Below are 15,949 nucleotides of genomic sequence, written 5' to 3' on the forward strand. Positions count from 1 at the left end.
TTGAAGTTAAGCGCTTCTGGAAAGTGTACGTTGCCTACGGGTCTCATTGGGTCTCTTCGCATTCAATTGGGATGTGATGAGTGGTCTCCGGATTTTTGCTGCAGCGTACACATGACTCATCTTGTTGCGAATATTTGCTCTGGTATGGTTTTGTCCTTAGGCAACCAGCTCGAGCCTCAGCTAGCAAGGCGCTGCCCTTTGTGTTATCGCACGGATTTTCCCTTCGAATTTCTTTCTTCCCATTCTTGCAAATATCCTTGGTCTTTTTTATTTGCACTCCGTGCATACAATTCGCTGTCTCTGTTTCTCTCACTTTCTTTCTGATGATTCCTGATTGTCTATTTACACTCTTGCTCCATTGTGCACAGCTCTTGCTTCATTGCGTGTCCACACTTTTGCGAAAGTGTTATGTCGGAAGCGCCCGCTGTGCACAGCAAGGGACGTCGTTTCATGGCCCAGCGTGCGACAATAACAATGGTATATAGTCCGATGCACTGTGTGCCGGCAACCGTGAAGTGTGGTTGGAATGAGATAGCAGGGTGGAGATCCTCCTATATATCAGAAAAGGCCTGGAAATCCGCAACCGTAGCGTCAAATAAAGGGACACCGAAGAGAAATAATAAATCGTTTTCGAGTACTGGTAACATATTATTTCAAAAATATTCCTTTTTCAGAGTCTAATTCAGAGTTTACTTTAAAAAATCATCGGCACTGTTGCAGTTTTTAAGGGCAACCTAATTGGACAGGCGGCTGTAGCATGAACAGATGGTTCATAGTGCTGCAAGGGCTACTGGGCTGTGCGGTGACATTATGCGGTGACAGTGACCGACTGTGATTGTATGTCTGTGCTCCTTTCTTTCTTTGTCTCTACTTTGTTATCACTTTACCTCCCCCTCCCCTCTTTCCACAGCGTAGGGTAGCAAACCGGATGTTCCCCTCTGGTTAAACTCCCTACTTCCCCCCCCCCCTCTCTCTCTCTCTCTCTCTCTCTAAAAAATCATGAGCCATTCCACTCTGAAGGCGGATGACCAGCGAAGATGTTTAGCACTTGGCACAGGGGTGACACGGAATTTTGAGCAAAGGTAAGAACTCATTTACCGCGATTTTTTATGTACATTCGCGTGGACGACGGGACCGCCGCCCCGACGAGCCGGATGAAATTAGCCACGCTTGACGTTTCGATGGGACCGCCACCACGGGAGAGCGGAAGGAGATACGCAAGCGCTCGGAACGCCGACAAAGAGAGGGCGGTGCGAACGTAGACATGGCCGACGCGGGTCAAAGTGTAGTGTTTGTTTTTATCAGCCTAATATCTGATACAGGTTCTATATGGACCCAAGATATTAAACTTATTTTTGCAAGTTGGCGGAATTCTTGAAGCCTGCTTCACCTGCGCCGCGGGTCGGCCTGGTATGGCACTGTCTCCGGGATCGGCCTACAATTCTTGCACACACACAACAAAAATGCACGGAATCATAGCCATAAACAATTAATTAATTAATTTAATTATGGGGTTTTACGTGCCAAAATCACTTTCTGATTATGAGGCACGCCGTAGTGGAGGACTCCGGAAATTTCGGCCACCTGGGGTTCTTTAACGTGCACCTAAATCTAAGTACACGGGTGTTTTCGCATTTCGCCCCCATTGGTAGCCATAAACAGCTTCTCTGTAATTAAAAATAATGTTAAGAAAGTGGTGCTAGGTGGCGGCAAGTTGCTTAGCAGGTGTACCATTCCAGGAAAGGAAAGTTAGTACTACGGAACGGTATAAGCGAAGCTGAGTTGGTAGCAATGAGGTTAGAAGAATAGAAAACACACGGTGTATGAAAAATTTCTGCAGTGGACGAGGCTTCAGATAAGTTATTGCACATCGAAGAACTGACGTCCAGCTGGTTGCCGGGATCATTCATTGCAGAGGCTTGGGCAGGAGGCGTGAGTATACACTCGAGCACTTGGTTGACAGTTTTGGTAAAACGACGGTCGACTTGGATCAGACGCGCTCTCTGATACTCCATAGGAAGACCCGCCTCCTCTTGTTTCAACGCGAATAAACACCCCGTAATTATGTGCGCTAAGCTAAACTTCAGGCTGCGCGGGAGGACGCTGAGAACGAAGCATGTCACGTTGCGCATGTGGGCAGTGTGCTTCGTAAGGCATCTTCTGAAAAGGCGCGTCATTGATAACCACGTGCGCACACACACGTGCTGAGATCATGCATGGTGCGTATGACCACATTCCGCACCACCAGTATCCTTAGAAAAAGAGAGAAACGAGGTTCATCGAATAACTTGGGAAAGAACTCGCGACATCACTTTTTCTACAAGAACTTAATTGGTCAACGTTGTAAAACTCCTTAATGTCGGCACACTGCGTGGAAGTGCACGAATCTGTGTAACGGTCGTCTTTTCATCGCAGCTCGTTCTCCATGGCTGGCTCTTTTCATCTCCGCCTCATAGCTCATGTAATTAGGTTGCGACATCGGCGCAGCGTTATTCTGTGGCCGCTTCACTCCATTCTCTTGCCGTTTTCAACGACGTTGACACGGGGCATTGGCGTGCCTGCCACTATGGCCGAGCCAGTTCCGACAGTGCGCGATACAGAATAACCAAATCAGTTTTGCGAGGGTGGAGGAAGGTTCACGAAAAAAAAAAAAGAAAAGAAAGGTTGTACCTGAGAGTAGCACAAATCTGTGAAGGAAACCCATACCAGATTGAAATATGAATCGTCATTTGCGAAAATTTCTTTCAGAAACCTGTATTGGTTTCCATTGTACCTTCGGGTTACACACGGGTGGATGAGATTTTTTTTTTCTTGGACAATACAGAATCTGAGAAATGAAACCACTGATAGCATCCACCTGTAGGAACGGCTTAAGCAGGCTAACATGTAGTGTTGGCAAAGCTGATAAAGAACAGCCAAGTGGTATCTGTGCACAAATCGGAGCTCACATTACCTACCGAGTCTCACAGACTCAACTTTCTTTTGTAACGGATGTTTGCCTGATGCGCAATGCCGAACATTTTACCTGCTGAAAGAAGTTTAAACGAGGAAGTGATTTAGCTATAATGACAATTAAGCGACTTGTTTATACTTTTGGCTCATGCTGCATGCACATATAGAGCTTACTCGCAACTAGGTTGATTTCCGCAAGTAACTTATAGCAGAAGAAAACATCAAAATTATCACTTGTTCGCCACGTTCAATATTCCACGCATTTCTGTCGATATGAACACATAGCAATGTCGACTGAAATGGGAATACGCTTAGACCCTAATGCGATGGTAAATGTGAGCGCATTCTGTTTGTTTAAGCTTTATCGCGCATCTGATGCAATATCGAAATGCAACAGAGGGGAAGAAAAGCAGGGCATGAAAATTGAATCAATAAATAGACAAAAAACAAAACAATAGCGATGCGCGTGGCATCAGTGGTCGAAAACGTGCAGCTTGGGAAACCGAGCGCGGATAGCGCAACAAAGCTGCGACGACAAGAGCGTGCAAGCACAGGAATGCTGTGGCAGCAACTTTTGACGAAGCGCGCCAGTGACCGACTCATCTCATTAGAGGTCAGGGCGGCAATGTCAGCGGTTTCGCCTTGGCTTTCATCCACGGCCATTAAATAGCTAGCGTGAGTGAACTGCTGCGTCCATCAGACCTATAAATAAGGGGAACTCTGATCGGCCTAATCACCCCGCTCCTTCGATCAGTGGCCTGCGTGCTCCGCCAAGTGTGAGCGGGCAAACATGGTATGAAACACAGAACCTCATCGGACCTTCTCGTCACACGGCTTCTACTTTGCTCCGTGCTGCGGCCTTGATTCCGATCGCGGAGGAAACGCTTGCACGAGAATTTAATGCTCTAGTGCTCGAGATTTCGGCAAGTTTAAAAGAGCGCAGGCGGCCTGCAACATTGCGGAGCGCTTTGCCGCGTACCCTGAGGATTTGCATTGCAGGCATTAGGCCTTAAATAATTGCGCTTCAGACAGGAAAGTAAGGATTGGTCGGTCGCGAATGCAACTTAGCGTTACGTTATTTTAAGATCAACAAGGATTGTCGATCGAAGTGGTTCGAAAGATGACGGATAGCGAACCAAGCTGTGTACTCGGTGTCGGTCTTGCGGTGTAGCTGAGCTGCAATTAGTGGACCATGTATGGGAGCTTAGACAACGTGACGTTCGCTTTAGTGTATAATCAGGGTCAGGAAAGCACGCGAAGACGGCTGAAGAACACGGGACGTTCTGTGCTGTTCACTCATATTTGGTCCTTCACGATTTCCTATATAACCATGAATCCACGAAAACTGACCCAGTTCGTCATTTTATTGCAGCTTTAGAATGAGCGCGACAGCTCGCACCGTTCTCTATGTAGTGCACTTTAAATATTCCAGGTTTCACGAATCACTCTACGTAGTATTAAAGACAGTCCTTCCTAACAAGTTACCACCGCTTCTCCATATCGGGCGTGTCTGTAGCCGGTTACCGTGGCCTGATCACGGAGATAGTGAAACGTAAGAGATGTGGGCCGCTATGTGCTACTGGATATCTGCCCCTGGGCCCATTGGTCGTCGTGATGTTACGAATATAAGGGTATATGTGCATGTGTGTTATATTTGAAAAATAAACATATATAAATATGTTCGACGGCAGGATTCGAGGAGAGGACACCTAGCACAGCATGCGAAACGATGCGATAACCAATAGACGGGTGCATGCCCTAGCAGGCGGAATAGAGCGTCCTTTAGTGTTTATTTTGTGTACAAAATGCGAACCCCTCCATAATGTCACTTTTACTTGTACCTTCTGCAAGTCAACTTTTTAATGCGAAGCATCCTTTGGCTCATTCTTGGCACAGCATGGTAAATATGAAGGTTCCCGTATAGCTCTGCTTTCATAAAAAGAAAATAATGCGTGATTTATGGCGGAATCGAAGCTCTGTCCTCGAGCACAGGCGGGGCCCGGTGCTCGAACCAGTAGGCCAGGATTGTTTTTTTTTTCATTTATAGCCTGTTTCTCCCATGTCACAAACAAAAATTCAAACAATACTTACAACGATATTGTTGTTCGAGTTAAAAAAACACCAACGTCTCGTTGCTTTCCATAGTCGTGTTTTGGTCAGCGGTCGGAGCTTTCGCCCCATTTTTATATTCAGCCAGGTCTATTCGCAAATCTGATGTCCTGCTCGATACTTGCTTCGAGGTGGAGCCAGTTGTTTTTACCTCTGGAGTGGGCGATGTCGCGCTCCTTGTCGTGCTCTGCAAGACGCACGACGTCATATTTAGAGGGCGAAACTTCGCAGGTTTGAAGCAATGCACCTTCCAATTCCAGAAAAAAAAAGAATTGTTCATTTTCTATTTAATTGTGAAGAACACGTTCTAAACAAGCATATTCAACGAAAGGAAAGAAAATATTTGCGGAAAAGTTTTCAGCAATAGACGGGAGACACCAGACAGCATCAGAGAGGAAACACCTAAGCCTCGTGTGGCCTCTTCTGAAATGGGTGCGGGGGGCGCGCGTCATATATGAACCACAGATGCACACTTCATTTGCTTTGAATCGTGTACGTGGCACCACCGCAGCCGGGGATGTGGCATCGATGTTTCTCTTCTGACCGCTCTTCACAAAAAAGAAAAAAAAGAAAAAAAAGAGCAACGGGAGGCACGTGCCAAACTTCTTCGTCGTCATCCTTTGTTCTTATTCTAAACCAAGAAATAGCGCTTGCTGCTTGTCATCCAGTGCTTGTCGAAGACATTTAGCCAGAAACTTCGTACTCAACACCGAAGCTCAGCAAGAGAAAACATGTTCTGGTTAGGCTGTGAGTGGGCGACACTCGTCCATAAAGGGTTAATGCCTTCCTAGCGCATCAGGCCGGTTTAGGAGAATTTGTCACGATGAAAAGATGGTGCGATGTGCTCCTTACACACTGTTTGTGTAAATGCGAACAGTTGTCCACGTTCGGCTTGCCTATAGCATCTTGTCTTGGAGATTTGAAGGTTTATTGAAATGATCTTCGTCGTCGTACTAGTATTACCCGGATTAAGAGCCAATAATTCAAGGACGAATAGAAGCAGGAACACAAGTGCGCCCAGAAACCACAAACATGGCCAAGCTCCTTCAGAAATGCGCGCAGCTGCTCGCGATGTTTCCGGATTTTCAAAACTCAGAAGGCCAGGAAAAGAAGGATTTCATCGCGGCATTGATGCTTAGTTTCGCATGAGTAGATTGTACCAGCGATTCCTCTGCTTGCATTTTCTTGATTCCTGGTTGCGCGCTATGGCTGGAGAAAGAAAGGAAAGCTTCGTCGGGGCTCCCAAGTTTGGAAACTTGTGAACGTTGGTTGCGCACATACAATTACTCGAACCGAGGCGCTGACTATGAGCCCACGTGCACGCGATGAATGCGGCGTCGTACGAGTGCAAGACTTGAAAAAGAACCAATGCCTCGAGAACCGTGCTCAGTGTCGTGTGTTTGGCTTTCAAAACACGTTCTTTTTACCAGGCGCGCACTATAGTACCAGTGCGGAAAATAAATTACGGAAGAACTTCAACTGTGACAGCCTGGCTTTGCTCCGCGCTTCCTGGTAATCTCTTTCTATGGAACGGGGCACTTTAACTTCAATGATCTGATGGCTTTCTTGAGCGATTGTTTTCTGTAGCGTCTCTGACTGAAAAAAAAAAGATCAATGTAGTTTCGCATACTGTTAAATGTCGCGGTGGAGTATGACGCTTTTGCACTGTTTGTCTAGACACAGAGATCTGGATACTCGCATTATTTTGTTTCAGCCGTTGCACGTTTACGCGCCCCGGACTCTTCGAAATCAAATGATGATTAATAAAGTTTTATGAGTTTTTACTTGGACGGCGAATGCTATTAGTCTTGCAGGCAGTTGAGTGCGAAGTCAGGTCCCGGTGCCGAAACGATGCCTCCAGCGGGATTCCTTGGTATTACGTTGCTGATCCACTTGGAGATTTTATTGAAAAATTACTGCAACCTAGAGAAACTGGTATTTTTCTTTGCAAACAATACGACTATTTTATTATTTTATTTTGTTTACCGTAGGACTTAACATGCTTGCATAAAACCGAATATTCGGAAAGATAGCCATGTTGCCAGCACATGGCTAAAAACGCAGACCTGCTTACGCAAGTGAATAAATGGCTTGTTTGTACGTGATCGTAGGTTACGACAGTCTTCAATTACTTGTGTCCTCTCAGACGTGCTTGCGCATGAGGAGATATGTACGACGGCGAAAGTTGCGACTGCAGTGAAATGAAGACGGTATGGTTTTTTTATTATTTTTTTTGGAATGTATGCGTTTGTCATAATTAATGGGGTAATAAGGTTATACTTGCGACCCAGCTAAATATAAAGAAAAAATGTAAATATCTCTGTGAAGCCATGGCAATTTACTAAAGAAGAAAAAGAAAAGCTACATTTTGCGAATAACAGCAAACAACCGTTACTTTGACATCGGAACGGTTGAGATACCTTGAGGCTTAGGCGTGACAATAAATTGCAGTCGCGTGCCAACTGCGTGAACAATTTAATATAAGCGTGTACCGCAGTGTCCTGGCGGGTTCCGCACCTTACGTTGGGCGTAATACATGCTCTTTGTATAGCTATTTATATAGGCACTGTATAATTCTAAAGGAATATAAAATATGGCGGTACAAGGGCAGCCCAGTGAACTCTGAGAAATATGGCTTGGAGTTATGGTGAAAGCAGTAAGTGGCGGCAGTCTTTGAAGGCCAGGACGGTCTTACGTAAACGAGACATTAATTCATAAAATGGGTATAGAAACATTTCGCCCTTTCGTTGCGTCACTGAAGATGAATGACGCGACTAGGCGTTTTCTTAAAAAATTGAAAACATTCGGAAGCACGAGAACGAAAACAACAGATAAAGGCATCGTCGTGCACTTTAAGTAATGCCAAGCCCTTTCAAACGCAATGACTTCCAATGCCAGTCGTCTCTATATTCGGTGACGGAAAGCGGCAAAAATCGAATTGAGAGCACCTGATTGTTTATGATGGATTTAGAAATTTTTCGTTTCTATAAAGGCCGATCTCTCTCTCTCTCTCTCTCTCTCTCTCACACACACACACACACACACACACACACACACACACACACACACACACACACACACGCACACGCACACGCACACACGCACACACACACACACACACACACACACACACACACACACACACACACACACACACACACACACACACACACACACACACGCACACGCACGCACACACAGCGGAGAAAGCGGAGGAGGGGGCGTGGCGAAATGGCGTCTGAGTACCACGCGTCACCTGGGTGGTCGTTGCAACATATTTCTTGAAAATCATGACGGGGTCTCAGGGTGGCCTCTGTTGGGGGCGAGTCCCTCGACCTAAGTGACGATTTTCAGTTGTTCGTTGTGATGTTCGACCGGCGGGGGCTGGCGATATTCGGGGAAGCGACCGACGGAAAGGCGCCACCTTGTCTGCTGCGACTACTCGCTTTGAAAGGACGGCAATGCGCCAGTCCCCAGCCCATCGGCGCCATCACGGCTGCGGCGGCGACTCGTTTTGTAAGGAGGACAATGCGCCGCGTCCCCAACGGAATGCCGCCGAGATGTCGAGACGCAGTCGGCGGAGCAAGTGATACGGACATCGGCACCGCGACTGCTTGGCGTGTTGACTAAAGAGCCCGGTGCAGTTTCGCCTACACCGGCCCCGCTCACCCTATACTTGTTTACTATACTGTACATGTTTTTTATTCTATACCACCATTATCGCGCGGAGTTTTGTTTGAAAGGTATACTCGCTTTTCATCGTCGCAACATTGCGAGCCACAAAAGCTGCAAAACAGTCGAACAGAACCGAGTCCACGACTACAGCGAGAAGAATCGTCTGCCCTGTTGGAAGTCGCTCAACCGCTGAACGGCTGCGAGGCGTAGAGTAACCGCTGTGTGATTTGAACCCTACTATACTTTCTCACGTCGACAACCTCTAATTATGATTTGTTTTCGACTCTTCATAAGGACACACATGCAAGAGGGTGAACAGCATGGCCAAAGGAAATCCCATAAAAAGAAACACCATTGCGAAACAACATATGCCCCGGACAGGCTACAATCATTTTAAGCATATTGGAACACATGCTGTGGGAGTGCAATGTAGTTATAGGAAGGATGGCAGTTGCTCCGCAGACCCTGTCGTCGAGGTGGGACGCCGTCCTGCGTAGCTCAGACCTCGGAATCCAGATGTGGGCATTCCAGCAAGCCCGTGAGGCGGCGTTCAGGCAGGGCATTGACGTTTCCCCGTGGGAGTCCTGAGCCCGGGTAGCGTTAAACCTTGCCGGACGTACAATAATGTTGTATCAATCCATCCATTTCAACAAAATTAATATCGACAGTGGGCATTTGTCTCCAATCTCTCGTAAAAACATTCCTCTCTCTTGGGCACACGCAGATCTTGATTTGCGGCCACGCATATATACTGAAGGCTGAGCGCGCGCATAGACATCCTTGTTTATTTATTTATTTAAATAAATAAGTGAGTGGGTGAATGGCATGGCCAAGGGGAATCGCATTAAAAAATGACCATTGCGAAATGACATGCCCCGAACAGGCTACAATCATTTTAGGCATATTGGATGAAAATTAATATCGACTGTGGGCATGTGTCTCCAATCTCTTGTAAAAACATTCCTGTCTCTTGGGCACCCGTAGATGTTGACTTGCGGCCACGCATATACTGAAGGCTGAGCGCGCGGATAGACATCATTGTTTAGAATTGTGTTGCGTGTTTTCACTGATATTTATTGAGCGGTTACTTTGATTCTGTCGAAATAATGAGAAAAATGAATGCGTAAGAAATAGAAGGCCAAAGTGAGGCCGCAGTTAAAGAGAAAGTTTGGATATTAAACAGACCGACAACTGGAACATCTCCTCTACTCTTTTTTATAAACTTTTTCAGATTACATTATAGCAGTATATCCCTTCCTGATAAATATTTCATATCTATCTAAATCACCAGTGCCGTTTTATTTCCTGATTCGCGTGCTTTTTTGTTTCGCTGGCTTTCTACGTTTGCTTAGTAAACGTTCAACTTCAGTTTAATTCGGCCTGCACGATCAGTTTTGTGCCTTTTAAGAAAGCATTAATGCTGCGAAAACCTCGAAGTTTGAAGATGCTGCCAATATTTATTTGTCAGGCTTCAACAGTGCTCGATTTTGGGGCACATTTTTATCTGAGTTACGTTGATGTACGCACAAATATGTATGTTGGTGTAATTTGGCAGTTTGAATACAGTTCCTATTGTAGCTTCAGTTTTGATTTTAATGGCGCAAGTTTCTCTGCACTTATGCACCTGAACCGTTCCACTATATTTACCTTGAGTGTTTTCATCGTAATACTTTTTTTATTCCACACATGCATTTCTAGATATTTCTTCATCCTCTGATACTGAGGGCCTATTCACATTTTGAGTGGTTTCAAGAGCGAAAAGAATTTAGCCAAATATGTAGAGCTCGTCCCAACCTTTTTCGAGAATATCGCTCAAGTTATTTTGCCGTTTTAGTAATGCTGGTCAGAACAAAACGTAACTTTCAATTGCAAATAGTTTACCCGCGCAGTATTTTTCCATGGAATCTTCAAATGCACGTATACAACTCCAAACAGGGTAACCTTTACTATGGGTGAACATTTCCATGTCATAGTATGCATCTATTTTAAGGGTTACTTGGTAACCTGTAGATGTGCAGCCTTTAATGTATGATATATACGGAATGATCTGCAACCCATAGAATTACTATACATGCTTTATATACCTTACAGGTTACAGTGAAACTGCGTAGTGACTCACGTACATTGTTTATAGTTTTCGGTGACTATTTTCATCGACTAGTCCCTGTGAGGAAGTTATCATTCGACGGTACAACAGGAAAAACTTTTATTCTGGAAAACACTGTTTAGAAATATATGAATGACAATGATAAGGACTCCAGAATGCAGCTTGCGAACATGAAACAATGGACAATACCTAATGCGAGTAGAAAGAACAAATAACATGGAATGCAAAATTACTGTATAACAGAAGGCAATTTTTAGAGAAGTAGACATTATTTTCTCGGACCTGACAGCTTTGTCACCAGTTTAAGCATTTAGGAAAATAAAGAAATTACTTTCCTTACAATTATGTGCGAGTTTATTTACAAAACAAGAATCCTACTAAAAGTATCCGCTTACACAGGCGAAGATAGTAATAGAAAATCCAAACTCCTTTGTTTTTAAAAAGATGACATTGTCGGGAACCATTCAGAGAAGTGTTATTTATCTCTAAACTGACGTGTTTGTGGCAATTTGCCTTGAAAAATAGGCTATTACTAAGTAAACATCAATAGTATAGTCGTCTATCTTTAAATAAGGCTCTGCGCTTGACATATTCATAATTTATTAAAAAAAAAACAGGCGTATAATGACAGGATAATCCAGAGGCCCATTTCAGCAGACCTTTTCTTAAGTAACCTTGTGTTCTTCAACAATGCTAAAAGTACTTCGAACGCTTACAAGTAGCTCCTGCATGTGCAACTTCACATTATAGTACAAACTTTAGTTAAAATCGTTTGAGAAAACGCCTAGGGGTACTCCAGGCTCTGAATGAAGTATACAAAGAGGCAGAGAATGAGGTCATGCTTCAGATCATTAGTAGAAAGTTGAATAACTTTGGCATGACTGCCTGCAAAAATGCAGATTCCTTTTGGGCTACAGTATTGAGACAGATATGTCGCAACTTCCTGGACCTCATTTTCCAGCTGATCATAGAAATACTTGAGAGATTAGGCGTAACCTAATTTTACTTCGGACGTCATTCGAATATGGCGGAGAAAAACGTTGATTTCGAATGCGGAAATAGCAATTCTGAGTTATTTCGTAGCGTGTGCGCGTCTTGCTTTCATTTCAGTAGTCTGAAATTGTACTTGTTGCCAATTGCTGAAAATTCACTTTTTGCATGGTGCCAGTTAAGCTTTTTAGGGTTTGGACATTCGAACAAATCTTCTGGTTCTTATGGTAGATTCTAGCGGTCGCCTTCGTGCGCCCTAGATCGCTCTCGGGGTGTGATTTACACTGGGCTTGTTTAAATCGAGTGCTCGGAACACATTCGTCTGGTTCATTCAGAGCGCCGCGCTTCAGCTCGAAGTGCTTAGAAGCGCTCTCACCTTCGAGCTGAGGTGGACAAAATATACCGATCACGTTGCTTGTCTGATTGATCTGGGAACAGCTGAACATTCGACTGGGCCAGGCTTTCTCTGGACCCAATATCGAGAAGGCTACACATCGCCGCAAATCGAGTTTGAGCGGGACAGGAACCTGTCGCATGTGCCGTTACTTTCTGAAGTTATGCCCCCTGTTGACGCAGCTATACCGCTAGCCCGCGCTTGCGTTTGACCACCTTTGGGTATATAAATTGGGTGGTGAGAAGTTCAGGTATGATACTATTATGGAGTAAGGAATTTATGGGAGGCTCCTGCGTTACTCCTATTCCTCAACCAACTTCAACAGCTTGATATGGCGTCCGGTAAATAACACATCGATTTCCGAGAAGTTGTAAACAACGATGTATTAACCATTTGTCGGATGGTCGCTAACTCGCTGAGGAAACGGACTAACAAACTAACAAAGTAACGAAGTAAAGAACAAAAGCCGTTCTTAATGTCAACAGATGTTTTCGACAGGCCGTTTTCACATGCGATACTAATTTTCCTTATATTGCATTTATGTTCTTTTCGCGCTGTAACGTCTGTTGTTTATGCATGCGGGTGCAGTGGCAACATTCTTAAAGCCTCTTTGTTCGGTAATAGTGGCAATGCCCGGATGTTCTAAGTATATTTCTCAGAATGAAGACTGACTGCTGTTCGACTGGTTTGGCCCAATGAATATGTAGAGCGTTGGAGTTAGTGGCACATACCCACTTTGGAGGATTGGCCACTTACTCTTTCCTTAACGTACAAGAGTAAAATGTCTTCTTTTTAGCGCATGAAGCGCATGCGTACGAAGCGTGGGGCCGAATGTTAATGCTGTACTGAAAATAATGACAACTTATTCCGGTAGCGCACATTGATTGAATAAATAACGTGTTCACATTATTGGCGCTAGAGTTATCAACGCTCCTTTGAAATTGAGACGATGAGGCTGTACTTTTTCGAAAAGGACTCAATGGTTCCGCCAAGGTGGGACACTGCAGCGCTGTTTTGTTTCTGCTTCGGTGCTTCTATGTCAGTGCTTCCCTTCCATTCTGCACAGAGTCCCAAACATGCCATTAAATGATATCTAGGCTAACCCAAAAAGTTTGCAGCGTTTTATGCTTTATTAAGGTCTATTGTTCTCGCAAACGCTGGTGAAATGAAAGGCCTTCAGGAAATTTCGGTCTAACCAAGTCCCTTACGACCACCCGTTCAGGGACTCGGTACACTCGTACAAAACACGACCATTAATAAAAGCTAAGGTGATTCGCTGTCTATTTACTTGTCCCATCTTCTGCGTGACCGCGACCTCAGTAAGCCCACCAGCGGCCACTAGAGTGCTTAACAAGTGATGCGCGCCGAACGGTGGGTCTGCCAACTCTTTGTCAAGCCGAGACGACCTCCCTGTGCTCTCCTGTGGATGAACCTGGCTCACTTCCTGTGGGCGACTGAACCCTCATTACGTCCGAGCTTCTCAGAGGAGCTCCCCGCGGACTAGCTGTATTGCGCTTTTTTTGTACTCTTTTCATGCCATGTTTTCTTTCTCACGTACCTCTTCCTCAGCACGCTCTACTGAGCATACTTCTCTGACTTAGTGTACTAATCACTATGGCCTGGGCACGCTTGTTACGTTTATCCATACCACCCGCTGAATCTTACTCACTCTTTCGTCACAGGAGGTACTCTGCCCAGAGTGTAGTAGAGAACCCCTCAAGCTAATCATCTGATATGACACGCGAACTCTATTTACTTGGGAAGAAAAAAAGAGAAAAATCTGAAGAAAAGAAAATAGTAGGGATGTTAACGGATGATTATAATGCAACCGTGCACAACTGAAACGCAAATGGAAACGGGAGATTTCAGGCAACTAAGCATTTGAAGCGGTACTGAATTTCCGTTGTAATAGGTATGAAAACAGCGGAATAGCGCATATGTATACAGTTTTTAAAGCTTACAGAACAAATTTGTTATTGTTTTAGCAATGGCGATGGTGGACGAAAACTTGACACTTCGTAACCATGAAATGCCGAAATAAGGATTTGCGTGGCACTCCTGCTTTGCGCATATGTAATCATAGCATGTTTGAACATCTCCAGGAAAGCTGTACTGAAACCAAGACTATCCTGACGCTTTGCAGTGCAGGAGAAGTAATCAGAAACTCTGCATCAGAGTGATCGACGTAGTCTTTAGTTCCAATTTACGAACCTAATGCTTGATCGCTTTAGCAAAATCTGTGAAATACTGATAGTGGGCGCATCTAACTTATGAATTTTGTAAAAATACTGGCTTACATGACTTTTTAGTGTACGCTGACGTGCCTCTTTGTTACTTCAACAACAACAACAACAACAACAACAACAACAACAACAACAACAACAACAACAACAACAACAACAACAACAACAACAACAACAACAACAACAACAACAACAACAACAACAACAACAACAACAACAACAACAAGAACAAGAACAAGAAGAACAAGAACAAGAAGAACAAGAAGAACAAGAACAACAAGAACAAGAACAAGAAGAACAAGAACAAGAACAAGAAGAACAAGAACAAGAAGAACAAGAACAAGAACAAGAACAAGAACAAGAAGAACAAGAACAAGAACAACAAGAACAACAAGAACAAGAACAACAAGAACAAGAACAACAAGAACAACAAGAACAAGAACAACAAGAACAACAAGAACAAGAACAACAAGAACAACAAGAACAAGAACAACAAGAACAACAAGAACAAGAACAACAAGAACAGGAACAACAAGAACAACAACAACAACAACAGTAACAACAACAGTAACAACAACAACAACGACGACGACAACAACAGTAACAACAACAACGACGACGACGACGACGACGACGACAACAACAACGACAATAACAACGACGACGACGACAAGGAGAACATGGACATTGTTCAATGAAACAGTCGGTATTTTTGCTTACCTTGTTCGTTAAATATAAACTCTTAAGTATAAATTCGTAAAGGGAGCGAAGTAGTGCCAACAGAGCTTGACGGCTTGTGACTGTTCGAAATATGCAGACGCTGACGTTGAACTCGTAGAACCAAACGCGTGTTGCGCCTTTGGCGTGTCTTCCTCCTCTTCGTATTCTATTCCCAGAACTGGGCACGAAAGTGTGGATAATTTTTTCGTCGCTAATAAGTTTTCACCGCTCCCTTCACTGCGAGGGGTGCATAGCCACGACGCCATTTCTGTTTTTTTTTAACGAAATGCTAATTTTAGTGCGAAGGGAAAGCCGTTTCACCACAATGACGCGATGACCAAGTTGCCGTCACGGTTAACGCCCATCAATGCGTGACATGCCCCTCCAGGCGCAGAATAGTTGCCGGCAGCTGTTCGGCACCATTTAGCAGCGATGCCGACTATGATTCTTTAGTCTTGAGGTCAATGCGCGCTTATCACGCACGTTCTCTGGCTTCCCTAATAGTTCATCAGAAGTTGCTCCTCTATGCTTACTATCACGTATTGTCTGGCTTGGTGGAATCATGTCAGTGAAGTGGCGTAATGGCGCACTACACAGTGGAGTATGGAAAATGATTGCCCCCTTCCATGAAAAAACGCCGCCTCTGATAACTGCAGTGTTTCCTGTAAAAAAGGCAGGATGGATGCCTGGCTTTGATGCTTGGTTATCATAAATGCTCTTTGACTCGGCGCTCTACGCACACTTCGTTCAGTGGAAGGC

The 15,949-nt window shown here is 44.5% G+C and overlaps 1 protein-coding gene and 1 pseudogene across 1 annotated transcript in view; both read left to right on the forward strand.

The window, feature by feature from the left end:
* Nucleotides 1-15,949, forward strand: part of LOC135903925 (gastrin/cholecystokinin type B receptor-like) — a 253,501-nt gene that overhangs the window by 2,847 nt on the left and 234,705 nt on the right. The window lies entirely within an intron of this gene.
* Nucleotides 1,265-1,444, forward strand: LOC135903931 (U2 spliceosomal RNA; annotated as a pseudogene).

This window comes from Dermacentor albipictus, chromosome 3, assembly GCF_038994185.2.
Source record: "Dermacentor albipictus isolate Rhodes 1998 colony chromosome 3, USDA_Dalb.pri_finalv2, whole genome shotgun sequence".
In the NCBI taxonomy this organism is placed as follows: Eukaryota; Metazoa; Arthropoda; class Arachnida; order Ixodida; family Ixodidae; genus Dermacentor; species Dermacentor albipictus.